This window comes from Nylanderia fulva, unplaced genomic scaffold (genome assembly GCF_048542155.1).
Source record: "Nylanderia fulva isolate GAGA-0341 unplaced genomic scaffold, ASM4854215v1 Scaffold7, whole genome shotgun sequence".
NCBI classification, from domain to species: Eukaryota; Metazoa; Arthropoda; class Insecta; order Hymenoptera; family Formicidae; genus Nylanderia; species Nylanderia fulva.
In genome coordinates, this window is record NW_028190807.1 from 3,884,956 (window position 1) to 3,906,684 (window position 21,729).

General features: G+C 35.3%; 1 protein-coding gene across 1 annotated transcript in view; it reads right to left on the reverse strand.

Annotated features, from left to right (window-relative positions):
* The window catches only part of rg (A kinase anchor protein rugose), a 319,999-nt gene that overhangs the window by 94,600 nt on the left and 203,670 nt on the right, over positions 1–21,729 (reverse strand).

Consider the following 21,729-nt stretch of genomic DNA (forward strand, 5'->3'; position numbering starts at 1 on the left):
TATAACTATACAATTTTACTCTTCCAGCTACACATTCAATTAAAATAAATGGAAATTTATTTAATTTAAATTTATAATATTTTATTTTAACGTTTTATATATAGGAACATTTTCCATTAATATTTAAATGTATTATTGTATATTCTTATAACATCACTTTATATCGTTTATTTGATTAGATTCAATTAATCGAATTATATAAATAGAAAATCGAGTTATATCTTTGTTACATAGATAATGACTTGTCAATTATATCCAAGCAAAAACTACCTGAAGGGTTTCTCCAAACCCAGTAAAGTGGTAGCGGTTTTACGCCCGAAGCGAATAAAGGATGGCTTAATAAAACCGCATACTCATCCCGTTAAGAAAAAGTTAATGCTCTAAAGAGGTTTTTTCTAAGCAATCGCGAATAATTCACTTGGACATTTCAAAACAAGACAAAGATTCTCTCACGAAAAGTGTTATTTAATACGGTCAAATAACCGCGATTCTCATTTATATACATATATGTATATGCACAAATAGAAACGCTGGAGAACGATAAGTCCAAAAAGCCGCAGATTATATTAGTAAAATGAACCGCTAACTATTTCAATATACGGACAACGTATATTCGAAATGTTTCTACGGCCTACACTCAACTTCTAATGGTTTTGCAACAGTTTATCTCGAAATTATTATACTTCTCTGAGTATAGGGGCGGACGACCGCACAGTATACCGACACCGAACGCAGTTCGTCTACCCGCGTAATCCCTTGCTGATATGCAAGGTAGGCCACGAAGCGAGATAACTACGGGTGCAGGGCAACCGCCGAATAGCGGAGAAATCCCGAAAATGCCGCTGAAATTCCTCCAGTCGGAATTTCGGCCCCGCGAACTGGAGTTTTAGCGAGGAGAAGTTATGGGCATTCGGATAATTTCAGAGTAATGATCTCGCGGCTATACACCTTGTCGGCTTTACTACATCGGAGTTGCGGATGAATCCGTCGGAGCGCGGATAAAAAAAAAAAAAAAAAGAGCGACAGAGGGAAGAAGAAAGGGATGGGGGATGAGAGAGAGAGAGTCGTCCTGAGTAATGTCGTGGAAACTTTCAACTGTCGCTCGACGGTGATAAATTGCCTTGAATCGCGAGAGCAGTAGTTAGTCAAGTTGATCTTCGGAGCTGAGTAAGTGGGTATCTCTCTCGTCTCCGCGCTAAAGAATGCTGCTTATCTGTCCTCTTGGATGTTGCATTTCGAGACAGTGCTGCGAACATTTTCCTTTAGTACAATATTAATGTCGGCTTTGCAACGCCATTTTATTCGGAGGATACATCCAGGAAAAGTGTATTTTCACTGACAACTCGCGAGTCGCGTGATGATACTTCAATTATGCATTTTTATATTCAATATATGCATTTTTATATTCAACAACATTTACAAGTCGCGATCGATAGAAATATATACAATAGTTATAATTTTTCTCTCTCAAAATAATATAACTCTCGGCACAATCAACGAGTCCGGCATTGTTGCGGTGAATATCTGACAGCTGGCGAATTAACAGCAACCGTTATTCCGCTGTACGTTAATATTATTGTTATTAATTCGTAGTGCATGTGCATGTCGACCATTTCGTGATATAACGGATACGCGAACATTGTACAACGTAGGGAATTGTGGGCACAATGCGTTAATACGCCGACGTATACATATACATAGTTGCTTTGACGAATCACCAGACGCAGCGTTAAAATAAATGCGCCTTCTCGCTTGTCATTTTTTATGCAGACGTTGATTGGTTGGCTTTCGTCTCTCTTTCTCTCTTCACTATACGGTAATGAAATGATAAATGACTAGTCGTGCGAACTGATACACGATTTGTCCGCCTATATGCTCGGAAAAGTCTGCCGGGCGCTAAAGTGTGATAGATGTGAGAAAAGAAAACATTTAATTTATGCTGCGTGATGCTGTTGGATAATGACACGTTTGAAAAAATATGAGCTATGTGTGGGTATTACTAGTACAAATATTTGAAATGAAACATGAAGTTTGTAAACTTGCCTGTTAATATACACAAATTTGTTAGAAGACTTAGAATTGAAAATATATTAATTTTATTTACGTAGCAATTGTAATCTATATATCCTGTTATACATTATTGTTTATATATGATACGGTCATACTTTTTTATATACACGTTTGTTTTTAACAATTTAATAACACACGTTCACATATTTTTCCGAAAAAGAATCAGTGTAAAAATAAATGGCAATAACAGCAAAAATAATATTTTAATTTGAACAACACATCGTCTAAATAGCAAACATTGTGTAATAAATTCAATGTTGAAATTGTTCGCGTACATTCCCCGGGTAAAACATATTTTGACGTAGGAAATGCCAAAAATTTAATTATTTAACCTTCTGTTTAATTTTGCAATAAAAGAAAAGTGAGCTGTTACGATATAAATTGATTTTATTCATTGACTTTATTCGTGATTGCACGCAATATGATTATTGTGATTTTTTTCAAAATTATATACTTTAATAATTAATTCTTTGAAATCTCGCAAAGTTAGAAATAATACGAAATGTTGAAAATCATCACTTTTGAAAATAGAAAAGTTAAAATACATGTTGCTTCAAAACTAATTATCTGCTTTAAATTAATTGAACTTTCTCATTTAACTTTGTGCATGAACAAAAGTCCATTAACCAATAAGATGAAATATTTTATATTTTATCAGATAAGATATTATTATTACATATTAAATTAATAGCACATTAAATATGAAAATAATGTAATTAAATATAATTAAAAATTTTGAGGCTCAATTATTATGAAATGTATTTTATGATAAAAAATTAGAAGAAACTAAAATTTCACTCAAATCTAATCGAGTAATTATTGCTTTTAAAATTTTCATTGTAAAAAGCTTTTTTATGTGTGTTTGCATTTAATAAAAATTGTTATTTTACAATTCTTTTATAGTTTTTGTTAATCATGTACATGAGAGGGAGAAAGAGAAAGAGAAAGAGAGAGAGAGAGAGATAAATTTTTGAAAAACACAGAGAGAGCCGAGTTTTTGGCAAAAAAGCTATTTCGTCGCATAGTTCGTTATAAAAAGCGTTAATGGACTAGCGTAAACTACATCTTTTCCGGTCCAGCGAAAGGATTTTAATGGCTGACTATACGCGCGGCTGAACTACTGACGCACAAAATCGATGCATATATGGCACGAATAGTATGTTTAATTTGTGACAAACTAAATTTATATAATAAATAATATCTTTTTATAGTGAATAAAATGTTAAAATTAGTTTATTGCTAAAATAAATACTATTTCATATGTGTTGGATCTCTTTATAATGAATTAAATATTCATGTTTATTATGAGTTCAATGAGCAATGTATTAAATAAACGCAAGAATAAAATATCTAGCATGAAGAGGCAATTGAGGGTTTGTATAAATATATAAATATATATATATAAATGTAATCACTCGACCATAATTTGTGCGGTTTTATCGTTAATAGACCCTGATAATATTAAGAGAAAATGTAAAGGCGATTTTATATACGTGATTCTCCCATGAGTCTCTACTTCCGCGAATGTTTCAGGCGTGATCCTCGGGGCGGATACTCCGGTATAAGATAATCCTGCATAATATCGGAGCTTGCCAACCTTTAAAATCCAAGTACCAAGGCGCAGCCGTGAATAATTCGCTGCACGCGCGAGCGTCGTTAAGTTGCAGCATCGGGAATCTAATGATCTCTATACAGGAAAAGCTGTCGTCGACGTTGGATCGTGTGGAAATTACGAGAAAAAATATTTGAAAAATGCAAAATTGCGAGGCAGTAATTTTATCCTTTGCAATATACATTATATCGATCTAAGTTTAATTAATATTTTTATACATCAGCAATTGAATTATTTAAATTATAATAATAACGATCTAACATCTGAAAAAATAGTATAAAAAATTGACTATTGCAAAGTAAAAGCTAAATTGATACAACTTTTGTTGATAATTCGAAGCTATTTACTTTGGCTATATTTTCGCAAATTATTTAAAATTCGTTCTATCAATTTCTCACGAGATATAGCGCGTTTCATTGGCGTTTTATTATTATTTCTCCTCCGTTATCGACCTCTCAACGATACTAATTCTTTCTAAGCTGTCACAGACGAGACTCATGAGCCGTTAAAATTAGAACGCCCTAACGGGGAGTTTCGCAGAATCGCATTTTCTGTGGGGTCGTTCAATTTCACCGTGGCCATCCATTACGCTACATTAAAACGTACTCGCCGGTTTGGTACGTACCGTTCAACAATTGTGCCACGCTAAAAGCCACCGTCAGAGCGTGGCTTTTAAAGGCGGCTACGTCGTTGAAAAGAAGGGGAGAAAGAGAACGAGAGCCTGTGCTTTCTCACTTCGCCGAGTGTGAAAAACATTCTTCTGTGCATTTCATAAGCACGTATGCAAATTTGACGATCTCGAACTATTTGTAGTTCAATTTCAGCCTCCGGATAAATGAACAATAAAGCTGAAGTGTGACTTCTATACGAGTCATAATTTTTGTATTCATTAAAAAGACGATGCAACTATAAATTTATTAAAAAGAGGACGAAAAATGTGCGGAGAACACGATAAAAATGCTTTAAAATGATTCTTTTTGTTTATCTTTTTTGATATCAAGAGAGGGATGTAAAAGTATTCACAATGGACTTAAAAATAACACAATTGAAGCTGGTTTGTACATTAAAGAGCAAGACCGAGTTTTAAAGCATTTGTACCAGAACTAATTAATTCGTTATAGAATCAATAGAGCTTTTCGTCCAAGATTCGTTCCATTTGCACAGCATTTTGTGCCGCTCCGAGACTTAATCCGATTTCTCTTCTTCATTTCATTCTTCTTCAGTTTCCCGAGCGTCGTTTCGGAGTTAAATTGCAGATTACGCAAAGATAAACGACGACGACGACGACGACGACGACGACTGGATCAATGGTTGCATCACTATGTCTTTCATCTTTCAGATTGTCCGCAAATTAACGTTCGCGGACCATCGCATTGTTGTTGCTGCGTTCTCATTTATTTAGATCCTTCCTCCGTCAGATCAAAAATTATTAAATGCATAATAATGAGCTTCAAGAAAAATAGTGCTTTTTGTTCCAAGAATTTCTATCTCAATTCCTATGAAATTCCCGTTGCCTTTTGGCATCTTGCCATATTATTTCTTTACCATTTCATGATATGTCCTTTCTACGAATTTTGTGAACATTCACAAACATAATAATGTGTGATGATAAAAAAGTGGTGTGAAATCTTTTCTTCCTTTTAATAGAAAAAACTAAATAACGAAACGTGTAAGAAACTTGTTATGAAATGACAGCGAACTAATTATTCACGCTTAGTTAAAACAATCATAAGCTGCGCGTAACGTAAAATATTCAAACTTTACAACATCTTTGTTTTGAACTTTAATGCAGTAAGGAATAAGGAAAGTTGATGCATGTAATCCTCGTTGAAGTCTGAGAGAAAGGCTGTATATCAAAGGCGACTTTACGAGAGCGTGGACTACTTAAGCGCAGAGCAGTAGTTCCATTCGATGAGGACACGTAAAGTGTTTATGCCACGAAAAGACCTCTCTTCAATTGCTTCTTTGAATTTCAAGTCTTTCAAAGGTTCAGCTTTTGGTTGGCGTCCAACTCAATTGAATTTAAATCCGTTTAGCATAAGATTTCAATCGCCGTATTAGGTTAACCGTGCACTTATTTGGTTCTACTGTACCAAAGGATTGAAAATACGAGCAAATCAAAAAAAGAAACAGATGGTCGACAGTATTTCACCATCATTCATCAAATACAAGTGTATACGAGAGATTTAAAATAGATATATAAACTGACAAATATATCCTCGATTGATGTGAATAAATTCAATATATAAATAGCATTAATGTAATAATATATTATTTCGTTGTATCTGTTTATATCACTCCAATTATAAAATTACATTGAATATTAAATATGTTAATTAAATATTTATGTTTATTGTCTCCGGACTTCACAACTCTAAAAATTATTACAATTATCATCGTATAATTCAAAGCGCTTTGAAATATATACGCCGTGATAACTCGATGTAAAAAGTACGAATTTTCATTTTGTAAATTGGTCAAGTAAAAACATTAAGTCAGCGGATCTGTCGCGCAGGAAAAAGAGCAGCGGCTGAAATAAGGGGAAGAATAGAGTCAGTTCATTTGCAGAAACGAACAAATCATCTCCGATGTTATCTCCGAGTTCGTTCTACGGAGCATACTGTCACGGCATGCTTTAACCAACTTTCTGACTTTAATCGACTTCACTGGGACTCCACGCTTTACATTTATCGCCATTCCCTTCTGATCTGTTAGAGGAAGCTTGAAACAAGTAGATCTCTCGTATGTTCCATCATGGCGACTTAATGCTCGTTACCTCGAATTTTACGATCAGTTAAGAGTATTTCGAATAAATTGAATCCATTTAAATCCATCTCACTCTCTTCGTTGATTTCCACGTGCTTCAAGATTCAAGGTATTGATATTCCAAGTTCGCATTGTTGTATGTTTCTCGACAATAGTGCGGCTATAGTTTGCATTGATCTCGTAAGTGGCTCCTTAGCAAGTAATGTTGGTACTTTCTTGAAATCCACGAAGCGTTAAACGTACAGATTTACGAGTAAAGACGAAGGATTTGTGAAGAACAGTTAAATTTCCAATTATAATGGACCTACGATTAAAACGATTATTTTAGAAAGATTAATTACAATAAACTCTTTTAGCTTCCAATATTCTTGTGGTCTTATAAAACTTTTAAACAAGAATATAATTCTGTATTGCACATAATTTTCTCTAATTTTTAATTATAATTAAATTTATATTTCCTAAGAAATACTAAATATAACCTTAATCATATAATAATTATAATTAAATATATTCTCGAAAATAATAGTTCTGAAAGTAATAAAAAAGTTTTAATAAAATATTGTAAAATACCAATTATTAAGGATTTATCCAACTATCTCCCACAAATATAATATTATTATATGCTTACATTATATATATATATATATATATATATATATGTATATATATATATATATATATATAAAATATAATTATTGTTTTCTTGCTGCCGCTTACGAGCGCGACTATGAGAAGTGAAGATTAGTAATAAGCTGAAACAATATTTTCCCGATATAAAGTATCCAGGTACTCTGGGAAAAATATAGCGCTACTTGTGGTAAAAATGATAGCTAAAAAGAAAAATGCGTGCAGCTAATATCGTGCCAAACACGGGGGAAAACTTGTACTTGCGTCAACTAAAATAGATTGCTAATATTATTCTTTGCGTAACGGATTGTTCTATTATATTTTAGGATATAAGTTTCTCAGTTAAAACTTAAAACATCAATAATTTATTGAGATAAATTTGTTTTTATAACAAATTTTACTGTACTACAATCTCATATACATATCATTTCTATTTCAATTAATTAAATTTTACTAAAGCGCACATTGCTTTTAATTGAAATAAAAAAATTATTTTTGAAATAGCAATTAAACTAACAATAGATCGTAGATTTCTTCGATAACCTCTTTGATGTCTTTAAAAAATAAACTCTCCTAATGAAAGTATCGGAAATAAGAACAGACAAGGCGGAAAGACAAGAGTCAGGAGACCCAGAAATTCGGTTGTTTGAGTCGCAAAGAAACACGGCGTTACCTAAATATATGCAAATGGCAAAGCGCACTCAAGGAGAATGTTAGGGAGTATTGGTAGAGCGGAAAATCAGCGGCTGTTCCACGGTAGTTTCTACTACTCGTAAACATTGACATAGCACCCCCAGAAGAACGCCCTGCCTTTTGCTTCATGTCGACTGTTTCGTTTTGACGACGTTTACATTTCACTTTTGAATTCCCACGCATAACAATTTCGCACCTATTGCAATTTTGTGTCTAAAAATTAGTCGATCATTTTCTACTGATTATATCATTGCCGATATTGCATTTTTTCATATAAGTTACAATAAAATGTTTGAATAATTAAACGTTAATCTAGAAAAATTGTCGAGTATCTTGAAATTACCTCTCATCTATTTCAGCAATATCTCTTCTCTTCTTCCTTCTTCTTATTTTAGTCATTTATTTGAAAAACTTATGTTCCCTTTGGGATTATAGTCTGGGATATATTAAAAGTTTTATTTTCCCAATTTTTAATCGCGCTCCGTTTATTATTGGTTCTAATAATTGTAAGCACTCGGCCATCAAGTATCGTGCATGAAAAGTATTAGCCGCATTTCCGCCGGAAAACGGAATCTCTTATACGGTTTCGAGGAACCGCGTCGCTTCTTTCTTTTTTCGTCAAAATAAATGACACCATTTCCGACGAAAGTCGACGATCACCAGTCGAGGTTCACCCGAGAAGATATGTACAATGAGATCCGCGATCCTCCGTACCTAGCCACGAAACGTTCATTTTGTGAACAGCAACAATGAAATGCCAGACAGAGTACTATCAGGTATCATAACTTAGAGGTAGCACAAGACAGAGAAGAGGGAATTGCGGTATTCCTTCGGAACAATCGTGAATTGGCTTGAACATACCGCGCATTCCTGCAGACTCGCGTCTCTTCTGACGATTGTCACGCGAATGTATAATATATATACGTATACACTCAGATTACATTTTTCTCGACATTATTTACCAGAGACGTCTTCGAAACTGGCGTACCAGCTTTGTTATTGTAACGCAATAAAAGAGACCGAGCGAAAGTCGTGCGCGGAAGAAAAAGAAAATGATTTTCCGAGACGTGCGAGCAAGTCGTCTAACAGCGTTATATTTGTTTCTGCAGCGTGCATTTTCTCAGATATTTTCCGCCGACCACTACGTTTCTTTGAAGTCGCTAATGTGACCTGCGTTCTTATATTTAATCGCCAACATGCCGGGTCGCTTTATAATTCCTATACATTTTTATGCTAAATTTTAAAGATACGATTTTTTTAAATATTTTTTAAATATATAATATTTTTTTAAATATTAAGTATGTATATATATTATAATTAATAGAAAAATAAATTAAATATATACACGTCAAACTTTAAATTTCAAGAGAAAAAGATTTTTATAGGCGAACATATTGCAATTCTGGAAAAAGAGACCTTCTATTGTCAAATTAATTAGAAATTTGTTTTCAATAAATTCACAAATTAATATATAATCTTGAAAAATGATTACCTTACAAATATAAAAACTATGATGTATTATCCAAAAGCATTTAATAATGCTGCATCATTACTACGTAACTTGCGTCGAGAGGGAATTCTGTCGGGTATACTGTGAGAAGAAAATGTTTTATAATGTCAGTTATCAGAGAGAGAAAGAGAGAGAGAGAGAGAGGGAGTTCTAATTATGTCAGCTTTACGAACGACACGTTCATTACGGTGATATCCGCTTTCTCAATGTACAGTTCCCCGTAATGCTATTACATAACCGCCACTCTCCTCGCGGCACATTCGCGTTATCGTTTTTCATTTCCCTTCTCGACGCACAATCATTGCACCACCCCATCCTGTCGCTCTTATCGAAAGACAGAGGCGCGAATAAATAACGTCGCGAAGACGTCGCGACGTCTATTCGATGCGCGCTGATGTCTTCAAACTTGGTGAAGGAACGTCGACGTTTCCGTCTCGAGACGGAGGAAAATGACGTCGCAGAAGCCCCCCAGTTTCAATTATCAATCTACCCTCTAGGTTCTCCGACCACGTCACCTGGGCCTGCAGATTCGCGATATACGGAATTTGCCTAAGTCCGATTTAGCAGGTATATCATCCTCGTCGCCAAGCTAGATAAATATGATGCGCGACTCTCTCTCTCTCTATCTCTCTCTCCCTTGAGGGATCCATCGTCAGCGAAATGCAATTTAAATTCCGGGCTGCTTTTCGTTCGGACGCTTCTCTCGTTCCTTCCCGCGAGGTCGACCGCGGCATTTTCCGCGACTCTCGCTCTCTGCCTGCTTTCCAATCTCCGTAAATTGAGATTCCGCGTTACCGCCGACGCATTACGTTGCCACGGATGAGATGAGCAGAGATCGCGCTGCGCAAATTTGCAAATATCCCAACCCGCTGCCGCCCAATCATCCCGCCCGTTCTGCGCGCGCCGATTGGATTATTACCAGGACCACTTCGCCGACGTATATTTACATACCTACCCGCAATACTCGACGGTAAATGAAGACTTTCACGGGAGCGAGCGGTGGTGAAGTCTCCCAGAAAAACAATAGGTACGTATGCGAATCGCTTCGCGCATGTATGCTAATAATAATTTCTCAGCAGAGTTATTAACATCTGTTACTAATATCTTGAATTTCTATGTTTTAAAGAGAGTAGGAAATAACTCTCATGCGAACTAAATATTTTGCAAACTGAGATGGAAGAATTGATGTTCGAAATTTTTTATATTCTATGTTTTTTTTATTGCGACTTGAATCGCTTCGAGGACAAACTTTTACACATATATGCATACATATGTGTGTGTTATTATAAAATCACGCAAAAAGTCTCTAAATGTTCAGGTATTATAGAGGCAAGTAGAGGTCAAAAGTACAAACACCACCATGTCAAACGATAACGAGATAACTCGGAAGAAAATAGAGTGGTTTACGGATATGTCCGTGTAAAGAAAAATGTGCGTGTGTGTGTTGAGATAAAAGCGCGGTAGTGAATAAAGAAGGAGAGAAGAGCGACGAAAGGGCGAGGAAATACGTGCCACGAAATAATGGAGCTACTTTCGACGGTGATTCAAATCCGTCAATCACAGACGACCTAGTTGACACATGCAACGAGATTACATGCCGCGTTTTTGCGAGCCGAATTGTCGATTTTTCGCGAAACTGAATTCTCCCCTTTGTTGGACGCGATTGTGCCCTTTTCACCCGCTTTTATCGTTGTGAAACTCTTTTGCCAAGTCAGGGAAAAAATCCGTCATAGCGGAGCGAAACGAGAATTCTTATTAGTGGGGTTGAAAATGTACGCGGGTACCTTTATGCGACTGGCAAAAAATGAAAAATTTGTTCGTCAAAATACAGAGTGTCACGCTGCTAATCGAAGCTGCCATTTATCTAATAGTTTAGTTCTGTGACTAACGAACCATGGTCATCTGTGAATGTCTTTGAAGAAAGATCGATATTCACTCGTACAAAAATCCCTCAAAAGCTGCTTCTGCAATAATAGATGTTTAACATTTGTGAGTTTAGTATTTTTAAACCTAGTATATATTATGTTTATTTATTTATCATAATATTTATATATATATATACATATTTATTATATACATATTTAAATATATATATATATATACATATACCATATATACTGTAAAGTAATCATTTATATTTGTTAATTATTATATTTTTTTTTACTTAATATTAAAGTTTTTATAATAAAATAATATTAATAAATAATAAATATGTATTGTCTATATATAATGAAATATTACGGATTATGATGCAAATTCTAATAAATCGATTACATAATATTATATCATGCAAAATAGTACAAGCCTCTTCTCTAACATCTCCAGTTATATGTATACCGGCTACCTTCTCTGGATAAATGAATATATCTATATGTCAAATCACGAACTTGTTCGCGGATGCAAACAACATTATAATTCGCTATAATTAAAACCGTCACAGAAGTGTCGCGCGATGTCCAAATATGTTAAATGAAATTATATATATGGAACAGTTAATTATAGGCTAAACAATAATTGGTAACAAAACAATTGTATATGCATAACACGTTACATAATTTGTATATCTTACATGTACATTCAATCAAATTGAAAAAAAATAATTTTTTAAAAATATTCATCTAAAAAGTGATTATTATATTAATTGATAAGACATGCAAATTATGATACATTTTTAGATAATTTCTCACTAATCTATTGTATAAAACGTCAGTTTTCTTTAGCAAATCACTCTTCTTCGACGAAGTGATCAATCATTTGAAATCCTTCTGCCAGCTTTTCTCTTCACTAAGAAACCTCGAAGATACATTTTATTTCCATAAACCAATGAAATAATGAAAACTCAGAAATTATCTTTCTCCCTTTAACTTACTACGGTTGTAAATAGAAAAAAATCAACATTTTCCTTTTTTGAAACAAAAAATTTAATTTTAATATGCACAAAATGCATAAAAAAGCTTATTCAAACAAATTTTCATCCATTTATGCATGTAAAATTTTTTTCCGCGATACTATATACACCTATATTCTTCGCTATATAAAATAGTGCATAATTATACTTGGAACATTATAACCCTGCATAAATATAAAAAACTTCACCAGCTCTTAAATTATAAACAATATTATGTAATAGTTATTCATTTACGTTATAGTCTCTTTAAGTACTATAAAACTTTTTTCGTGAAAAAAAATATCGCGAATAATCGGCTGACGCGAATTTGCGCATTGCGGAACAGCAACTATCTCCATAGCCCCATACACGATATACAAATGCAATGATTACACGATTCCATCAAAAGAGATAACAATGAATCGGAATGCTGACCGTTGCGTTTCTCATCGCGAGCAAGAAAAAGAAATCTTCTACGATCTCGACATTCGCGTAAAAGTGCTTGAAAAAGGGCGTTAGATTTTTATGACGAAGTACGCGATGAAGAATCGAAAATAGCAGAGCTACGACACGTTTGAAGATTGAAGCGAGGGTAATAAAAGTGTTAAAACGATTTAAAAGTCGCGTCTCATATTGGAAACGTTCGTTCAAATAGTTTCATAAGCGAAATGACTGAGTAGAATTTATCTGATTTATAGGAATCGTCTGTCAGTCAGGCGCTAAACAGGGTGTAATGTCAGAAGATTCGATCTGATTTTTATTCCAAACCCTCTCAGGGCTATCGCGATGAGCAATATTGTGGATTATGGAGGACAAAATGCCTGGTGCTTTTCCACAAGAACTCGCCGACGTTTCTTTTTCTTATCGCAGAATAGACTTTTGTGTGAAAAGGCGTTCCTACAATTCTGGATACGATAGGTAACAACCGTTGTCTTAATGCAATCGATGATGTCGACCAAGAATTGCTCCCGCGTAAAAATTTAAGAACGTAATCTCTGCCGTTTGCTGTTCACTCACGAAGAACCTCGATAACGCAACGATTACGATTTTTTCTCGAAACTTTGAAAAAAGTTAAGTTTCTTAAAACATTCTTTACTAATCTCTTTAATATTTAATATTTAATATTTACTCTAAACACACTAACACATGTGCGGCCTATGCGTGAGCTATAAATGCTAAATATGTAAAAGAGAAATTTTTTCTCTAAAATTATTTTCTCTTCTCACATTTTCACAAAATTTTTGTCTACAAACATTTCTAAAAGATATCTAAGAGATAATTAACATATAATTTAAATTAACTTTTGCTCGACAATAGTTAATAGAATAGTAATAGAAAAAAATGCACAATTTGCAAAATCTCCTTCTTTAAAGGAGAATTGAATAAAATAATAAATGTCCTAAAGTGTTATAATTACTCTGCATAGCAACGATAGGAGGATAGCTTTCAATATCACAATTCAATGCACCGCGTAGTGCCATTGGGCGAGCCGTTTCGATCAGAATGCAATCGAGTAAGAGGCTATCACACGCAGGACTGCCCAGTTCCGGTATCCTGATCTCATCATCCCGTCACTCTCTATCTTATCAGCTTCGTATGACGCAGGCGTTGGAGGGTATTCGGACATAAGACTCGACTTTCCTCTGGATTCGATCAAAGCTTCTCGATTGTAAGATGTCTATTTTAGTTTTATTGTCTTCCAACGATCTCATTTATTGCTGCTTTTATCTATGCTAAAAAGAAAATTGCGATGCGCGAAACGCAACTACGTTAAAGCAATCTGTCCGCGATGATATCGGAACCTGTGTAATAAATAACGATGAGAGCCGATGATCAACTTTGGCAAAAAACAAATGTAAGTATTTATTCCGTTCGCGTATAGAAAACATTTCGTAAGGGTCGAGCAAAAATTTTGGAAGTTTTATGAGTGATAGAGTTAGTTCTCATCGCGAGCCAAAAGTCGTAAAATTCGTGTCATGTTTTGGCAACACTGAGTCATTATGATGTTTATGTGAAACTAGCACTATACCGCTAATTAAACAGAATCCTCCGGGATACGCAGACTGCAACGTATTTGCACACAAAATAATATGCGGCGAGGTGCTTCATAGCTATGTACATATTTTGCGTCCAAGTATATCATATGAGTACGGCTAGGTATATCATGCATGTGCGTGTGTTAAAAGGTAAATTTTGTGACGCACATACTGCATAAGTATACGATGTAACTTTGCATGTACTGACAAAAAATGTGATAAAAATACTTTAATATAAAAAAATTTAAATTAAAATATTTTATTGTAGTTTTTGAATAATACGCGAAATGTTAATTATTTATTGTGCAGAGCACAATTATTTATAATAATTCAATGATATATGTAGTTATTCACTATTGTATCACAATATCAAATAGTATTAAAATAAATTAATTGTAGTATATAAATTAAAAATATAGTTATTCTTCTTTTTCACAAAACAGTATATGTTTTAAAAAATACTCATTACTAGCTAATGTTTAGAAAACATTTATCAAATGTTACAAAATACATAATATCGTTTAGCTAGTCGCTTGATTGCTTCCGTTCTTACAAAGATTTATGAGATCTTACGATCAGCTCAAATAGTTGCTTCTTTGCTATTTTCTCCCAAAAAAGCTCCATCACTCGAAAGCCACGATTTTTCACACTAGAAACGAGCTAGAGAAATGGAGACGGGAAAGGCGAGAAAGAGAAGAAGAGAGAGAGAGAGAGTGAGGCAGAAACAAGAGGCTGAGAGTTATTTCGAGAAAAGCGCGGAACCGTAAAAACCGGTGCGGGATTTCTTAGCGTGCACAAAGAGGAGACGTAAAGTTCTCCGAGGCGTGGAAATGCTTGAAAAACTTATTCGCGCGATGCATTGTTACAAGGGTTAATACAACGTTAATACCACAAGCGAGACTTTGCGCCGATCTCGCAATTCACTATGGCGCAACTCTGCCTCTTATCTAAAACGTATTTGCGTTCGGACTCGCAAAATCGTCGAGATACGCGAAGCGATCGTCGAATACTAAAAACGATCTCGCTCATTACCGCTTTGGATTCCTACCGGTTTCAAGCGCACTATACGACACACCCAAGAAAAGTAAAGAGGGATATCCGCTTTAATCCGACAATCTCCGTAGGCAAAGATGTAATATTAAAGATTAAATGGCCATGCTTGGAAAAAGAGAACAGTAAAAAAGAAAATGTATAACGTATGCAAGCATATTGACGTCTTTACGTGATATCCTGACGTAAACTGAATAGACATTTAGTAAAAAACTCTTTCTCTCTTTTATCTCGGTTGAAATTTCTTTTCCGGATACATTTTGTAAAATGGCAATTGAAAAGATATATATATATTTATATATTGTATATTGTGAAATGTAAAAAAATGTAATTAGAACCATCTTAATGCAGGTTACTTGTATAACTTTAATGAAATATCTTGAGAGAATGTAATAAACTTTGATATTTATGTTGTGTTTAAAAAAGTTCTTGCGGAGTGTATTTTTTCTACCGCGACACGCGAAAAACTTTACGAGTGCGAAATCTCGCAATTGTTTTTGATGAGAAATGTTATCGTGGGATAAACGAAACATTTTCTCGTAAAATACTTATTCCGAGAACTTCTCGGAAATAGCACTCGGTTAAGAATACTTTAATTTACATAAGTAAAAGCCTTCGCCTAGTGTCATTGTTATTCGAAGGAGGTACATACTGCAAACGTAATTTTGTTACGTCGCTAATAAATCAAAGCGAAATACGGAGAGGACAAAGAGAACGTTGTACGATTAAATAAATATTGCATGCGGGCAAGAGACCCTTTCTTCTAATATTTATAAGTGTCATTCCAAAAACGGGACGCGATATATTACTCCTTGTATCAATGTATCATTAATATTGTTCTAATGGTAAATGTTTGCATTACTTGATTCGAATTAATTGATGACGCAAACATTATATTGATTTGTATTCGAGAGAGCCATAGTTAATTAGAAGCGTGATCCGGCAACCGACGATTCTGTATTGAACGGTAGCTGCGAAGTTTAGAAACTAACGTAATATATATGGAGTACCTGGAGAGTAGACACGGATTGATTGCGTTCTTCGGAAACTTAGCCGCGTGATATATTCTAAACCAAGGCAATAGACAGCTTGTCTGTACATCCGTATAGTTTATGTTGAATTCTATAAATTTTTAAAGCGTAATAAATATAATATCAATACCTATATATCATATTTATTTAAAATAATTATTTTATAATTATCATGACATTTAATTATTATATTAAAATATCGTAAGAGTGTATATATACTCAAAAATATATAAATAAATTCCGAGCAATTTATGAGCTTAATGGTTCATGTCGTCATTCTCGATTCAGAGGAACTTTACAGAAAATTGATTTTTGCATCTAGCGGAAAATGGTTCGGAGAGTTGATATCTAAACTGTGATTGACCTACATTCGTTTCATCACATATTGTTCTCGATAATCGCAGTTAAGCACCATATATTTCTAAAATTTTAAATCAGACATTCCCCAAAATCAATTCGTGTTCCAGAAAAATCAAGTTACATACTATATTCTTCCGAATATTTTCGTATCTAATAATAAAATATGAAAATAATTAATAATAAATAATTAGAAAAGATATTATATAATAATTGCGAAATATTTGGTTGAGAGAACGCAATATTAAAATATTAAAAATAAAATATCGACGGCAATCGGAGCCTATGCGGATGACATGCACAAAATTAATAAATTAAAATGAGATCTCAAATCAAACTCATTTATTAAATTCTAAACGTTTCGACCCACTTCGGGTCTTCTTCAGTAGAATCCGCAAATAAATTAAGTATCATTCTCCTCCCTATTCAAACCGTCCGGCCGTCGGAGTGTCTCCCTAACGGTGACCATCGTCAGGAAGGAAGCAGAGCCGTGACTCCCTTACCAACACCCGACAGTAAAAACAGAGAGAAGACGATGCTACACGTGACACATCACTCAGTCGACAACATCACCAGTCATTAGTCGTCTCTCAGGACGAGTGGAAATTTCTTGGGCGCCACTCTAGCCCGAATATATATATATACACGAGTCCTCGTACACGCACGCGCCGAGATCTCGCACGTGCAAATTTAACGGGGATTTATGGAGATAAACCCAAATAAGATTGAACACCGTTCGCGATTCCGTGCACGTTGACGAATACTCTGTACACGATGGGGCGCGTCTTCGGGTTTTCTCACCTGACACCGCCCTTCCGTCTTTGGATTGAAATGTAACTTCGCGAATGCTTGAGAGCAGAATAAAACAACAACTCCGCGGGAGACTGCCGTCCCAGGAGATGTCTGCCTACGTCTTCACGATGCATTTTAAACTTCCTGCGCGCGACGAGTTTCGGTTCCCAAATGGCCCGACGAGCAAAGTCATCTTTGGTGAATGAGAGAGAACTACCCAAGTTCCAACAGGTCAAGCTTGATGTATCGGTCCAATGATAGAGTACCTAAAGAGGTATTAAAGCCGCAACGTGGACTAACAATGTCAAAGTTTCCTCCACTGGATATTATCCACCCATGTTTTGCAATTAACTATCATTATCGTCTATAATTTTACTTTACATGCATATTCAGGACTTCCGTAAAGTTTTCATTTATCAAGATAAAAAGAAAGATTATTATTTCTCTCATGTTAGAATACCCTTCGTATATCGTCTAGATTACTAGATGTTGGTAGATTTTCATCATATAATATACACATATAATCCAATGTTAACCCGCTTTTAGATATTACATCGTAATAATTACGTGCACACTATATACTGCGTCTATACTGTTATCATATATAATTTAGTCTGCAATATATAAACCATGCTACGCAGTTGCAACGCCATAATACTATACTTTTATAAGACGATTCTCAAACCAGGACTTCTATTACCATCATAATGTTTACTTGATGCCGTTAAAATCGTGTAATATCTTAAATATTTATTTCTTTATTTCGCAAAATATTTTAGCTTTTAAAAAATATGATTTAATATTGAAATATTAATTTTTAAAAATTGAATCAGTTTTATTGAGTTTTGGAGGATTATTTTAGTGTTAGCTATTGTCCTGTTTATTCTCATATGCACTCGAAATTTTAATTTTAATTATTTATTATCGCGATTAATGCGGTACCTCTAGGTGAATTGAATAAGTTCCTGCCAAGTACAATCTCAATGTTAGATTATTGAATAACATGACGTGTTACGTTCGTGCAAAGACAACAGAATTTCAACCGCAGCGTTGAGTAACGTTGTTACGCGCAAATTCTTTTCTGTCGACGGCGAGTTACTTGGACAGTAATTTGACATACTGCAGTTTTATGAAATTACGGGACTCCAGACTCTAATAGGTCGTCCGAAATATTTCACGAAAATGGACGTGTGTCGTCACACGAGCGATTTATGTTACTTCAAACTCCCGCGACAAGAAAAAATGAGACACCGAAAGATATTTTGAGAGACTCGATACAGAAGTTGCCTTTTCGCGCCAATTAAAAGTCGACAAGTGAAACTCTCTGCCACAGACACAGACGTTCTTCTAATTAAAATAAAGTTTCCGGAATTTTTCGCTAGCTCTCTCGAAAAACAGCGTATCGTCTGATTGAACTCATGCACCACTACTGCGAACGTTCTCTGGAATGTGTAGAATTCCGTAAAATCGGTACGGTGAAAATACCGTTTTTTTTCCTGATCGTTAAATGGCGCGTCGATTGGATCCTCCGCAGCGCCGGAGATATAACTGCCGTTCGTTCGGATGTTTGCAATTGCAACCCCCTGCCTTTTTTTCCGTATCGTTTCCGCAGCGAAGAGAAGCCGAGAGAATCGAGCGAACTTTCTCGACCGACGGGAAGCGTCTGTGTGTTCGAAGGAAGAGGTAAATTCTCGAGCAAATATAGCAGCGGAAAATTCTTCCTATCATAATCTCCGAAGCATCCGATATGTAACGAGCGATTCGGTAAAATGAATCATTATTCCGAGACGTGCGCGCGTCAGAGTGGTACGTTAAATTAAAGCGGACGCCGACATATAAAGTTTGCGGTCACCAGGACGAGATAAAACGACATTAATTAAGTCCACCGTCGACAACCGCCTGATAAAGGGCGCGATATATGTATGTATGACTGCGGGCATATATGCATGCTACTACTACTATATCAAGGGTTGTCGGCAGGGTGAGTCATCGCCGTTGCTGCTGCCGCGGTTCAATCGAACATGCAGATACGCTCTCGCAAAGAAATAAAAAGAAAAATATAAAAAGGTCTGACAATGAGTGAAACAGCGGCGCGGATCTCTTTGTGCAACGACGCGTAACGATCAGCGGTGCGCCGTTGTGGGGAAAATCGCGAAAGCGTACTGTGAGTTGGGCGGAAAATTGAAATCGCGCAAGATGATGTACACCGGGCGTTTCGCAAAGTAATCCGCTTTCCTATACGTAAAATACTATTGAAGAAAAAAGGTGTTATATATATATATATATATATATATATATATTTATGTTATATATATATTAGTAACTCTATTTGGAGAAAAATTGCTTGATCGTGTATTTTGGAAAAAATCGACATTTTATATATACATGTATTTTATAAATATACAAGCACGTGAGGATATAAAATATAATTCAAATTATTCATCAAAGAATAAAAATTAAAAATTTAGTTATACAAAAATAAAGATAATTTGTGATAATTTTCTATATACCAGTGTCAGAAATTTGATGCATGGATTCTTAATTAAAAAGGAGCATCTTATGCAGCAGATTACAGATCGTACTAACGTTCATCGCTTTCTCGAGTGCGCCGTAAAAAGGAAAAGAAAGATAGAGATCGTTCCTGCGCCGGAATTTTCACTTCGTTTTGTTCGCGAGTTGACGAGCACCATTTCTCTTCTTAGTCTCTGATTGGCAATAAAGCACGGGCATGATCGGAGCGCAAGTCAAGACCTGAAGACGTCGACGAATAAGGTGAAGCGAATAAAAGCCGTTGTCCATTTTTCGAATGAAAATTGAAGCTTTACGATTTTCAATAAATCAGTTATAATAGGTCTTAATCGTCAACTGCAACCAGATTACATTCGTTGTACTAATTTTCAATTTCGGAAGCTCGTAATCGCGCTACAAAAATCTCTCATCATAATTTTATTACGTGAAATTAATAACATAATATCTGATCATACTAAAACGCCGGAGGGAATTTATAACGCTGATAAATATGTTTTCACTTCCAATTACATTTATATCATAAAACGTAAAGGGAATAATTTGTATCGGAGGTTGTTGCACTTTTATAAAATATTTTATTCAACCCAAACATGTTCGCAAAAAATCTTTATAACGCTCTCCACCCGCCGATATCATAACGTGAACGTTTTAGGCCGCGTTATTTTATGGATAAATGCCTTTATTGCGCCCTGCGCGTGGAAAGCGCAACAACTGAATCAAATTTATGAATCAATATGTAATATTTCTTTTTATATAGCGTGAGTTTTTTTCGATAAGTATTTCCTCATATCGTAATGCGGAGTCTCGCGAAACGAAATGTTGAAAATTTCAAGGCTCAAAAGCCAGAAGCCTATCAGCGTAAGCAAATACAAGCATCTGCTATCATTTTTGTGCGTAAGTTTCAACATAGAACGAGATATTGCTTTTCATATTGTTGCAGGTCTGGAGATGCCATATGCTGCAGATGCATTAAATTTCTAAAATTGATTTACCAAATTTTGTATGAATTTTAGAACCTTACTTTAAAATATAATGTATGAAATATTTAATATTGAAATATTTACTATATAAGATATTTTCATCTCGCGAAAAGTCGCTTCTGGATTTGTCAAGAAATATGAAAGAATCGACGATGCGGGATAACTCACGCAGCCAGCCTATTGCATTTTTGACAGATCGCAGTTTATATATCTTCTTACACGATTCAACGCCCAGCATTTCTCGAAAACGTGTGAGCGGTTTGTAAATAAAATGTATACATCGTGCGCTTAGCTTCGCGCGATATTTTCGCATATTTTTAAATATGAAATATTATTCTCATTTGTTCTCATATACACTTACTTATGTGCAAACGTGATCGATAGCGCGAACAAGGCAGACGCTCCGATAATTTTAACCCCCGTTAAACGCTGTAAAGCCCTTATGTCTCACGCTTTTCCGGCCCAGTGCCTTGACTGTGCATACAGCTCGAAACGAGAATTTCTAAGTTATCGACAGTGACGTCAGCATGGTCGCTCATCCCTCGATTCGCCGGGATCGCGCAATCGGTGACGAGAGAAACTCGGTGGGCAAAAGCTTTTCCCGGGAGAGCCCCCTCTGTGGAATAATTTTCCAGTGCGATGGATCGATGCGAACTGTCGTCGAAGGAAAGGGCAAGTAGATCGTATAGCGAGCAAAGAAGAGGGCAAGACTTACCCCTGGTATCAGAACGCATCCCGGTTGGGTATCGAACAGGGAGCAGTCGCCTTTCTGGATGGCTCGTTTCTCCC